This window comes from Neophocaena asiaeorientalis, unplaced genomic scaffold (genome assembly GCF_003031525.2).
Source record: "Neophocaena asiaeorientalis asiaeorientalis breed wild unplaced genomic scaffold, Neophocaena_asiaeorientalis_V1.1 scaffold154, whole genome shotgun sequence".
In the NCBI taxonomy this organism is placed as follows: domain Eukaryota; kingdom Metazoa; phylum Chordata; class Mammalia; order Artiodactyla; family Phocoenidae; genus Neophocaena; species Neophocaena asiaeorientalis.
This window is the reverse complement of record NW_020172982.1, coordinates 1,774,415-1,787,161: the sequence shown is the minus strand read 5'-3', so window position 1 is coordinate 1,787,161 and position 12,747 is coordinate 1,774,415.

Sequence of the window (12,747 nt, the reverse complement as noted above, 5' to 3'; positions counted from 1 at the left end):
TGAATAATAGTGGTGAGAGTGGATATCCTTGTCTTGTTCCTGATCTTAGAGGAAATGCTTTCATTTTTTCACCATTGAGAATGATGTTTGCTGTGGGTGTGCTGTATATGGCCTTTATTATGCTGAGGTAGGTTCCCTCTATGCCCAGTTTCTGGAGAGTTTTCATCATAAATGGGTGTTGAAATTTGTCAAAAGCTTTTTCTGCATCTATTGAGATGATCATATAGTTTTTATTCTTCAATTTGTTAATATGGTGTATCACAGTGATTTTCTCTTAGCTTTTGCTTGTCTGTAAAGCTTTTGATTTCTCTATTGAGTCTGAATGAGATCCTTGCCGGGTAGAGTAATCTCAGTTGTAGGTTCTTCCTTTTCACCACTTTAAGTATATCACACCACTCCCTTCTGGCTTGTAGAGTTTCTGCTGAGAAATCAGCTGTTAACCTTATGGGAGTTCCCTTGTATGTTATTTGTCGTTTTTCCCTTGCTGCTTTCAATAATTTTTCTTTGTCTTTAATTTTTGCCAGTTTGATTACTATGTGTCTTGGCGTGTTTCTCCTTGGGTTTATCCTGTATGGGACTCTCTGCACTTCCTGGACTTGGGTGGCTATTTCGTTTCCCATGTTAGGGAAGTTTACGACTATAATCTCTTCAAATATTTTCTCTGGTCCTTTCTCTCTCTCTTGTCCTTCTGGGACCCCTATAATGCAAATGTTTTTGCATTTAATGTTGTCCCAGGGGTCTCTGAGGCTGTCTTCATTTCTTTTCATTCTTTTTTCTTTATTCTGTTGCACAGCCATGAATTCCATCATTCTGTCTTCCAGGTCACTTTTCCGTTCTTCTGCCTCAGTTATTCTTCCACTGATTCCTTAATAACTTTCTTCATATGCAACCACTGAACTTCAGACGTGGAGTAAGTGGAGCTCTGGATTTAGTGAGGGTAGGAATTTCTCCTGGTGAATAAGATGGTGGGGGGGGGGATATAGGAGCTGAGTGCATGCTAGGAAATGATTCTAGTGATTACCACGGAAACTAAGATGGGTAAAGAGTAAGTTCAGAAGTGAAATGGTAGTGAAAAATGGCAGGGTCAATGGATTGGACCATTCCAGTGGGTCAAGAATTGTGGAGAAGTATCACAAAAAAGAAGCTAGAAAAATAGGAGACGGTGATCAGAGAGTGGAACGCTTGCACATGAGATCCTGGAGATGGTAGGGTTGTTGGTAACAAAGTTTGGGGTGTGACAATGGGCATGAGTGACTGAAATCGGTTGGAGAACAAGATCACTGAAGGAGAGGAGTTCAAACAATGGGAAGTCTGGTGTTAAGTCGGAGACCACCTACAGGGATATTGACGTTACCAAAAAGGGTGACAGGGAAGGTGGCAGACAGAGTGACCCTGGTTACATATCCCTTTGAAATATGATGAAAGATACACACTATCATTTTAGAAAAGTGCACATACACATATATTTTTGGTGGTGTAATATTCAAATCCCCTGCCCCCTTCATGGATGGATCTCTAGATGGATCTCTAGACCAGGCTGAACATTAAAGTAGCTCTGCTCCAAAATTTTAAATTTATCCTTAGATAGGGTTATTATTTCTCTCTCCCTCCCTTCCTTCCCTCCCATGTCCCTTCCTCCCTCTTTACCTTCCTTCCACGTGACTAATCATCACTTACGTGAACTTTGGTTAAGTACTCCTTTTGGAAGAATCCTGTTCCCCGAATGCAACAGCGAAGAACCGTGCTTCCCCATTTGCAACGGTAGGGGGCACCCTAACATTTCTAAACTTCACGATGAGGTTCAGCCCACAGTGCAGAAGAGCAGCAGCCCGTTCAATAATACTTTCAGAAAAAAAGGAGAATGTCAAGCTGGAGGGAGGAGACTGTTTACCACTGCACTTTCTGAAATCCAGGGTGATCCTAGCAGTTTCTTCTTTCATTATTTAGTGGCAGTAGTTAGACTGGAAAGGAACATTTTCAATAGTAAGCTAGAGGGAAAGTCTGTTTGGATCATGAAGTTCCATCTCTTAGTGAAACAGGTACAGCAATGTGAAATATTCATGTGAAATATAAATAAATACCCGAATATATCACCACGTTTTCACCTAAATCATGTTTCTACAGAGTTCAGGATGGTCTTAATAGTAAAATATGTTCAACTCATAAAAACTTTAAAAAGCCACTGTTTCCTAGCCCAGACAAATAAACTCAATAAATTTTCCTCACAAAATAGCTAACAAATGGAGGAACTTGTTGGAAATATTATGGGGACCAATAAAGGGTAATTTTATTTTATGTAATAACCGCTTATGAAAACTCACTGTGGCTTGATGTGAAGAGCTGGACTCCTTAGAAGTTAACACCCCAATCATAAACCAACAATGAGGGTAAACTTGAAGGGCATTTCTTCTATTACGAAACATTTACAATAATAACCTTGTAAAAAATAATGGGATCTTTTTAAAGCTCATTTATTTCCTGGCTAAGTGGCAATTTCCCATGACTCAAAATGCCAATACTTCCTCCTGAAACCCTAGGGATAATCCAATTCCTGTATGTTCGTTAAAAAAAAAAAATCTGGTTAAAATAAGCAGGTGATTCTGTTTTAATAACATTTGTCCTGCCAGCAATAAGACAGTCTCAGGTGCAAATAAATATATAAACAAACAGATTTTCTTTAAAGCACACGGGATCTCATATCATTTCCAAATTAGCCAATTAGCATGGTGCTATTGGAAGAGATAATTAAAAAGTACATTTAGACTCAGAAATGTTTCCTGAGAGTAATCTGGAGCATACAGTCCTTATTCCACCTGTAATTACTTTGCCTGATTTCCCACTCTGTAGATAGAGGTGAACACACCTTCATCTGGGCAGAGGGAAAGCCTTTTTCTGTCTCTCCTGGAGTAAGCTTACATATATCAATACTTCAAACCGATCAATAAACAATTATCTTTTAACAAAAGAACTCCCCATACCAACTCTCTAAGTTGTTTGAGGGAGAGTTAACTACTACAGAATTTAAATTAAGACTAAAATTGTTGTCTTTGTCCAGAGATCCAGCCTGTAATTTGTTCTGTTAGAAATATTTTTACAATTAGAATCCTTGGTAAGTTCATCGACTTTTGTAGTAAAGGATGTCTATCAGAAAAACTGAATTATTGAACTGTACGAGGTCACTTATATGTGGAATCTAGAAAAGACAACAAACTAGTGAATATAACAAAAAAGAAGCAGCCTCACAGATATAGCGAACAAACCAGTGATTATCGATGGGGAGAGGGAAGGGGGAGGGGCAATATCGGGGTTGAAAATTGGGGTACAAACTGTTGGGTGTAAGATAAACTGAAGGATGTATTGTACAACACGGGGGAAATAGCCAATATTTGTAATAACTGTAAATGAAAAGTAACCTTTAAAAATCGTATAACAAATTTTAAAAGATAAAAAGGAAAGGAAAACCCGTATTATTATAGGTGAAAGAATTTTGCTGGGGAGAGGTGGGGTGTGGGTAGGACAGAGGATGAACAGACAATCTGTATTTGATAGTCATTAAGCTGGTGCCTTTTAAATTTTAAAGTGCATATAAATCACCTGTAGAGCTTGTTAAAATGCAAATTCTTATTCAGTAAGTTGGGGTAGGGCCTGAGACTCTGCATTTCTAATGTTTCCACGTGATAAAGTGTTGCTGGTTAGAGGTCACACTTGGAGCGACAAAGCGTTAAGCTTTCTGGCAATTCTGTGCCTTTGTGTTATGTGTACTAGCCGTCCACCATTCACCCTCCCTGTTGGCATAGCTCTTTTACTATTTACACGCCTGCTGTCTGCTCAGGCGTGTGTGCATTCCTTCTCTTTGGGTAGCATTCACTTTATTTTTAAAAATAAAATTTTAATTTTAGAACAGTATTAGGTTTACAGGAAAATTGTGAAGGTAATTCCCCACACTGATTCCCTTATTATTAACTTCTTAATAATTAATTAAGGTCCATTACAATGAATGAACCAATACTGATACAGTATCATTAACTAAAATCCACACTTTATTCAGATCTCTTTGTTTTGACCTAATGTCCTTTTTCTGCCCCAGGATCCCCTCCAGGACACCACATTCCATTTAGTTGTCCTATTTCCTTAGGCTCCTCTTGGCTATGATAATAGTTTCTCAGACATTACTTGTTTCTGATGACTTGGACAGTTTTGAGTAGTGCTAGTCGGGTATTTTGTAGAATATCCCTCAATTGAGAATTGTCTGAGTTTTTCCCTCATGGTTAGACTGCAGTTATGTGTTCTGGGGGGGAAGACCACAGAGGTAAAGCGTTATCCTCATCCCATCACATCTAAGGAACATACCCTCAACATTATTTATCACTGTTGATGTTGGCCTTGATCACTTGGCTAAGGTAGTGTTTTCAAGTTTCTCTGCTGTCAAGTTACTCTTTTTTCCCCTTTTCCATACTGTTCTCTATGGCAGGCAGTCACCATGTGCAGCCCACACTTAAGTGGGAGGTTATGTTCTACCTCTCTGAGAGTGGAGTGTCTACATAAATTATTTGCAATTCTTCTGCATGGGAGATTTGTCTATCACCCCCCATTTATAGTCTATTTCATCATTTATTTATATCATAGATATTTATTCTATACTTTGGGTTATAACCCCATGCTATTTAATTTTGTTGCTCAAAACATTCCAGTGTGGTTTTTTGTTTGTTTTTAGCACTTTTGAATTTTCTGGCACTATAAGATGCTCCAGGCTCATCTTGTATATTTTCTGCCCCAGTCATAGAATTAGCCATTTCTCTAAGGAGCCCTAACCAGCCCTTTTAGTAGAGAATGCTACGGGAAACCAAGTTTTGGGCGCGAAGTGTGTTAGTTGCTACAGGGGTATCTTTGCTTCTGTGCCCTCTTGGCTGATAGAGCAAGCAAATATACGTGTGAATATTAATCCATGTATATATACTTATGCAAATATTTCTATGTATAAATATTTGTATCTACATTAAGCTAAACATGAGTTTATATTGATGTCTCTGACTCCACTTTTTTTAACATCTTTATTGGAGTATAATTGCTTTACAATGGTGTTAGTTTCTGCTGTATAACAAAGTGAATCAGCTACACGTATACATATGTCCCCATATCTCCTCCCTCTTGCATCTCCCTCCCTCCCACCCTCCCTATCTGACCTCTCTACGTGGTCACAAAGCACCGAGCTGATCTCCCTGTGCTATGCAGCTGCTTCCCACCAGCTATCTATTTTACGTTTGGTAGTGTATATATGTCCATGCCACTCTCTCACTTTGTCCCAGCTTACCCTTCCCCCTCCCCGTATCCTCAAGTCCATTCTCTAGTAGGTCTGCATCTTTATTCCCATCTTGCCCCTAGATTCTTCATGACCATTTTTAATTTTTTTTAGATTCCATATATATGTGTCAGCATACGGTATTTGTTTCTCTCTTTCTGGCTTACTTCACTCTGTATGACAGTCTCTAGGTCCATCCACCTCACTACAAATAACTCAATTTCGTTTCTTTTTATGGCTGAGTAATATTCCATTGTATATACGTGCCACATCTTCTTTATCCATTCATCTGCTGATGGACACTTAGGTTGCTTTCATGTCCTGGCTGTTGTAAATAGAGCTGCAATGAACACTGTGGCACGTGGATGTCTCTGATTCCATTACCGCATGGTTCATTCTAGACCTCGTTCCTTGCTTATCTATAGCCACCCACTCCAACAATGAAAATCCAGGCTCCAACCTCCCGCCATCCACTGAGGGCCTGCTGGCAGGTGGGTCCATGTTGCTATGAGGCTGCCTGCGTGCCCCAGAGCGGTGCGAGGCTAGTGCTGGTTTGCTGGTGGGCGAGTATGCCTCTGGCGCTAATAGGCTAGATGGTAGATTCCAAAATGGCATGCGTCAGTGCTGGCATCATTGCGGTAGAGTTAACTCCCCGACATGGCTGCCACCAGTGTCTTCATCCCCAGGGGGAGTCCCAGTTGCCTCCTGCCCCTCTGGCAGGATCTCTAAGGTCAGCAAGTGGGTCTGACCCAGACTTCTTTCCAATTACTGCCTCTGCGTCGGGACTCAGAACATGTGAGGTTTTGCGTGTGCATGTGTATCTTATAGTACTCTGGCTCCCAAACATAAGCCCTACTAGTTTTCAAAGCCAGACGTTTTGGCGGTTTGTCTTCCTGGTGCAGGACTCCTGGCCAGGGAGCCCAGTATGAGGCTGGGGCTGCTCACTTCTTGGGGAGAACCTCTGCAATTGTGATATTTCTCCTGTTTTGGGGTCACCCACTCAGGGGTGTGGGTCCTGACTAAACTGTGTCTCTGCCGCCACTACCCATCTCATTGTGGTTCCTTCTTTATATCTTCAGTTTTGGAAAATCTTTTCTGGTCGTTCTCATAGATAGTTGCTCTGTAAGTTGTAATTTTGGTGTGCCTGCAGAGGAGGTGTGTTCAGGGTCTTCCTACTCTGCCATCTTGGTCATACCCTCAATCGCATTTTTATTTTCAATCACATGTTTTCGTTGGATGTGGAAGTTTGCCTGACAATTTGATAATTACTGTCACTCAGCATGTTGGCAATATTCACTGTATTTTAGTTTACATTGTTACTTTAGAAATAACTGCTTTCTGACCAATTATTGTTTATTTGTAGGCCATATGTCTTTTCTCTCTGCTTGCTTTCAAGACTTTCTCTTATTTTTTGTGTGACTCTGTTTTGCTCAAAACTCGTCTACTCCTTCTATCTGGATTCACTTTTGACAAGAGAACTAAAAAGAAAAGCCAAGAGTTTCATATGCTTTATTCTCTCAAGTTAAAAAATAAAGAATAACCTGATTTAAATTTGGTGGAGATTTTTGCTGAATAAGACTGAAGTTTCAGAGATTAGGAACAGAGCTGAAATCTAGTTTGGGGCATGGGGACTGGAGTAACACTGTTTTCCTCCCATTACTAACACATGGACCTGATGGGTAAAATACAAGAACAACAGCAGAACTAAATCATACCTTTAAAAAAAGAGATGGAAATCTGTGGGTACTTCATTTAAAGCAAAGGTAATTTGAAGTTAGAGAAACATGTTTGCAGCATGATATCCTGATAACCTAGGCCTGTGTGGTATACACGTCAGAACTGAAGCTCTTTGCACCCAGCCAGGGCTCTGTAAGGGCTGCTGTGGCAGACTGCATTCTCCAGAGATGGTCATAAGAATATTTCTCAGTCCACATGGTTTTGTAGAAATGTGCCCCTCCTTCATCAAAGGTGGAATCTAATTCCCCTTCCCTTGAATCTCTTATGTCTCACTTTTAACCAATAGAATTGGTCAGTGGAAGTGATGTCCCATGATTTCCAGGTCTCGGTCAGAAAAGGTGGTGCATCTTCCAGGTGCTGGTTGGAACACTCTTGCTGGGGGCCTGTGCTGCCATGGAAGCTGTTCAACTGCCCCGAGGCCACCGTGCCATGAAGAAGCCCAAATTATCGCATGTGGAGAGACCACTTGGAGAAGCCCTGGAACTACTCTTAGAGCGATGCCTGGCCAGCGCCCATCGGCTCCTGCTGGCCTCCACCCCACCTCCCCACCCCACTTCCAGCTCCAGTCACCTAGCACTGCAAATGCTTCAGAGATATTGAGCCAGAACCGCCCATAGAGCCAGTGTCAAATTTCTCACCCACATGAGATAAGAAAATGATCATTTATGTTAAGTCACTTAAAATTTAGTGATTTGTTATGCAGCGTTAACGACTTGAACAGCTGTTCTTTTAGTGAAAAAGGGAGTAAAGGGATCCTTTTCACAGACCCACTGATGTGGCAAGAACTCTCCTCCCTGTCTGGGGACTCTGGGCAAATAGTCTCTTTTGGGAAATTAAAGTCATAAGAGATCTCTCACCTTCTGAGGTTGTAAGGTATGAAGACAAATTAAATACGGATCATTGGGGATTTTTTCATTATATGGTAACTGGCTTTTAGGAAATAAAGCTAACATGGAATGAAGTAGAGCCAAGAGTTAGAGGGAGAGAGAGTCCTGAATACAATATTTGAGCACCTAGTTCCAGCTATGCTTGATTACAGTTACATGAGCCAATTTATTTTGTTTTTGCTTTAGTTTGTTTGAGTTTCATTACATTTAACTAAAAGCATTCTGACTATTACAACTCCACTTTTCTAGACCAGCTCATATCCAAAGAGATAGGAAGGGGCAGCAAGTTAGCCAATGAGATAGACTCTTACACAGTGGCTTAAATGAATCACAGCTCCTGGATTCATGTTCTCTGTGACCCCCTCCCACAGTGAGTCTGGGTGTGACCATATGACTATTGGTAAGTGTTTGCATTTGGGGGCTGGTCCTCTTGGAATTCTCTCTCGTAGAACCCAGCTGCCATGCTGAATGGATGTCCAGGATATTCTGCTGCACATGCAAGGCCATTTGGAGAATGCCTAGAGGATGAGATACATCACTGAGAGATAAACCACGGGGAGGAACACCAAGGCAGCCCAGCCCAGCTCCTAGCTGAATGCAGCCACATGAGTGATCCAGCCAACAACACGTGGAGCAGAAAAACCACCCAGCTGAGCTTAGTTAACGCACAGAATCATGAGAAATAATAAATTGTTAATTTTTTAACCAAGTTTTGGAGTAGCTTATTAGGCACCAAAAGAGAACTGAAAGAGCCAAGGATCAAAACACCCAGTCAGAGTAGATCTTACCCAGGTGCCCAAGACAGAGTCCATGATATCCATCCACCCATATATCCATTCGTCATCTATCCATCCAGATATCCATCCATCTATCAATGCATCCATCTACCCATTCATCCATCCATCATCTATCCATCCATCATCTATCCATCCATCATCCATCCATCCATCCATCCATCCATCCATCTATCCATCCATCCATTCATCCATTCATCCATTCATCCAATCAATGCAGCATTTATTAAATGTCTACTATATACTGGCCTCATCTATCCATCCATCATCTATCCATCCATCATCCATCCATCCATCCATCCATCCATCCATCTATCCATCCATCCATTCATCCATTCATCCAATCAATGCAGCATTTAATAAATGTCTACTATATACTGGCCAAAAAAAAAAAGTCATAAATGGCAAGTAAATATGCATAATCGCTATGTAAATAAGGGACTTTAGAATTCAATGTTTATTTCTTTCAGAAGATTTAGGGCTTCCCTGGTGGCTCAGTGGTTGAGAGTCCACCTGCCAATGCAGGGGACACGGGTTCGTGCCCCGGTTCAGGAAGATCCCACATGCCGTGGAGCGGCTGGGCCTGTGGGCCATGGCCAATGGGCCTGCGCGTCCGGAGCCTGTGCTCCGCAACGGGAGAGGCCACAACAGTGAGAGGCCCGCGTACCGAAAAAAAAAAAAAAAGAAGATTTAAAATGGTCTTGAATGTGAAGGAAATGGCTTCTGACTAATCAATACTTACAACTAAATTTTCCAGCATATATATGGAGGTAGAAGCTGTGTTTTAAGGCCACATCCTCCCAAAGTGTATCACAATTACCTACATTTATGAACAGACAAGTTATTTTAAGATTTAAAGGGAATACGTTTTTATTGCAATGAGAAACCAGCCATCATTTTCTGCTTTGAAATTCATTCCTTCACTAAGAGGCATTTGACTACCAGAGTTCAAATCTTATGTCCATCACTTTGTAGATTTATGACCTTGTGGGCAAGTATTAACCATTCCAAGCTATGATTTCCCCATTTGTTAAAAGACACAATAGTAGCATTTACCGTTTGTGGTAAGCCCCAAGCAAATAACTATTATTATTATGCAAGATGATTCCTGGATCATCAACTCTGTCCTAGGAAACCCATTCGCTTTTCTTTATTTGAAAGGAAATGGTAGTCATCTTTACTTCCTAACAGGAAAAACTAGTAAATAAATCCTTATTAGTATTAACTGACTCCATCCTTCCTTTTCACTCCATGCTTTGGGTAATAAAGATTTTAGTAAATAATGTTAAACTTGAAAAAATGCATTAATGTATTAAATGATTTTTATACCCATAAGCATTACCTTATTATATGATGTCTGAAGGAGGAGCTGGTGCAATTATCTGAATATGATTAGTTTTATAATGGAATGGGGAAGCAAGGAGGGAGAACTGGGCTCATATTTTCCTTTTTGGAAGAATGCATAAAGCTGTGTTAACTGACAAAGGCGAGAACTTAGCTTTCAGGGGATTCGGGTTTGAGGAGTGAACAGTAAGTTCTAGCCAAGCTGGGAAACTTTGGGAGGTTCTAATCTGCAGAAAGTAGAAAGTCTCCATGTACCAAGAACATGGAAATCATGGCCCCAGTTTGGGCTTTGAATCTGCCACAGTTCTGTTCCCAGAACTGCATGAAGTAGCTCAAAGGGTGTATGAGCTGGAAAAATATTTAGAAGACTCTAGAATTGCCATGATGAAAAAAATATAGTCTCATGTCTCAGTCCTCACAGAGCTTATGGTTTAGAAAGGGAGGTAGATTTAACCACACATAGAAACAAAGCTGAAGTAACGCTGTGACAGGTGGGAAAACTGGAGCCATACAGGATACCAGGAAAGCCTCTAACTGGGGAATTTGAACCTCTGTATTTCATCGAAACTTAGAGGCAGTTTTTATATGATGCATGGTTATTCTATGTACCACTGAGAAAAAACTCATCCACAATGGAATTCCTAAAAGGGAACCTCCACATGAAGCTGGGATGCCCCCCGCAATACAAGGGCAAGTGAGAAATAAATGATCTCACGGAAAGGGACAGCAAGGAAATTTACTTGTCTCAATGTCAGCACTGAGCTGAAGGAGGAAAAGAAAACTCTCCCGAGAATTTCAACGTCAAGTCAGTGCTTAAGTGTTCTGCATCTGAATTCACATCAGTAATATGTCCCAAAACTCAAGGAGAGAATTAAATGATTTCAGACTAGTAATTCCCTGAGATGACTGGCAGAGGCAAACTGTTGGAAGAATTGACTTGCATCTGGGCCAACAGTACTCACAAGACTCCACTTACTTGTAGGACACACTCTAATCTCAGAGAGGCTAAAGTATGAAGAAACTGGGATGGAGGTTGGGTCTCAAAGATTCACAGCCTCTACCTTGGTGAGGAGGTGGGAGGACATTCCAGTCAGAGGCATGAGCACGTGCAAAGGGCCCCAAGGAGAGGGAGGCTCAGGGAGGTCAGGGGACAGGAGGGCCGAGTGTGCAGAGCACAGATGCAGGGAACATGGTGGTGAGTCAGGCTGGAGAGGTGGGCTCAGGTGAGACCGCGCAGGGTGTTGGAGCCACATGGAGTTTTGTCCAGATCCAAAGAGAAATGGGGGAGACTAAAAGGTTTTTGGAGGGAGAGTTTGAGAGAATCACATTTGTGTTTAGAAACAATGATTTTGGCTTCAGTAAGAAAAATGGATTGAGGGTAGATGGAAGCTTAGTGGATGGTGCCTACAGTATAATGGTCCAGCGGTCCCCAACATTTTTGGCACCAGGGACCGTTTTCATGGAAGACAATTTTTCCAAGGACTGTGGGTGGGCGATGGTTTCGGGGTGATTCAAGCGCGTTACATTTATGGTGTACTTTATTTCTATTATTATGACATCAGCTCCACCTCAGACCATCAGGTATTAGATCCCAGGGGTTGGGGACCCCTGGTAACCTATGACTCTCCTCTTTGCAAGAAGGATAACCCGGAAAGACTGAGGCTCACTTTGGACTTAACTGACTGAAAGGGAATAGTCCTCAGGCATGGCGAGATCAGAGAGCGTCACCCATGCCAGGAGGTCTGTGGGTGATGGGGATCCTGGGGAAGGACCCCGGTGGACTCTGAAGGTGTGGCCTGGCTTTCTCATAATATATCTTATAACACATTACTTGCCTCTTTTTTGTTGTTGTTCTCAAGTGAACTGCCAAGAAACCGTAAGTTTTTTGAAAGAGATTTTCACAGAACAGATGATAATGTTTTCTTTAAATTCTCACCTGTCTTACTTTTTAATGAAAATCTCCTGAAATTCATTAACTTGGGACTGGTTCTACACTCAGAGAAAGGCAGGGTGTATAGTCTCAGTGGTTGAATTTGCTATGTTTGGTCTTTCTGCAGATGCCTTAACTCTGGCTTTTTATTATTTTATCTTTGAACTCTGAAGACAGTGTTAGGAAAATGACTTCCAACACTTATGAGATTTAAAATTTGCTCATTGTTTTACAATTTTGCTTTATAAATAAGCATACAATTATATAAACAGGCATTAGTGGGATCATATCACACATACTGGGATTTTATTTAGCGAAATTATATTTTTCCTGTTTCCTTTTTCACTTGCTTTTCTCCATTCCTAGCCTTCCCAGTCCATGACTCTGTAACCCCCTCCCACCAGTAACCCATGAAATTTATTTGTTTAATTAAAACTTACGTAGTGCTAATAGGAACTGGGCATGTTTTAAGCACTTGACAAACTTTAGAGTCTGATGAACCTTGTGGGTTTCTTCTCAGAATAATGTTTTTTAAATGCATAAAATAAAACGCATGGGATTACAAAGAAAACCAATTATACTGAAAAAAATTATCAAATCTTTAAAATATTGTGATATTAAATATATTATTTAATAGCACATTAAATAAAAAGATCCAGTGTCAGGTCAAATAACTGGCATATTTCAAAGTAATGATAAGCATAAGTAACATTTTGAGATACTTGGAACACCACTGACGTGATAGGAAAATATTTG